Source organism: Alligator sinensis, unplaced genomic scaffold (genome assembly GCF_000455745.1).
Source record: "Alligator sinensis unplaced genomic scaffold, ASM45574v1 scaffold1409_1, whole genome shotgun sequence".
Taxonomy (NCBI): Eukaryota; Metazoa; Chordata; order Crocodylia; family Alligatoridae; genus Alligator; species Alligator sinensis.
Window position 1 is genome coordinate 4,474 of NW_005843442.1, and position 387 is coordinate 4,860.

A 387-nucleotide genomic window follows, 5' to 3' on the forward strand; every position below is an offset into this window, starting at 1 on the left:
TCCCTCCACACAGCTGGCTGCTGGGGCATGAAGCCCGGAGACAACCTGCAAAGACCTGAACGCCAGCTGACAGCTGCCTCATGCCGTCTCAATCATGGGTCAAAGCTGCTCTGTGTCCGGGGTCATAAGCCCCATGACTTCAGGCTCCTGTCATGGAAGCCAGAGCCCAAAGGACTAAGCAAGGCCTCCTCCCCCACGGCCAGAAGGGGTGGGGGTGCAGCCCTGGTTACAGGGAGCCGGGGGAGGCCGTCTCAATAGTGCCCGGAGCAGTAGAACAGAGGAGCAGAGACCTGGACCTGAGCTGCAGAAAGGTCACTACGTCTCGGGGTGCCAACACACTCGGTATCCTCCAGAAGCCGGCAGCCTTCCCTGTAGTCCGTGGCTATT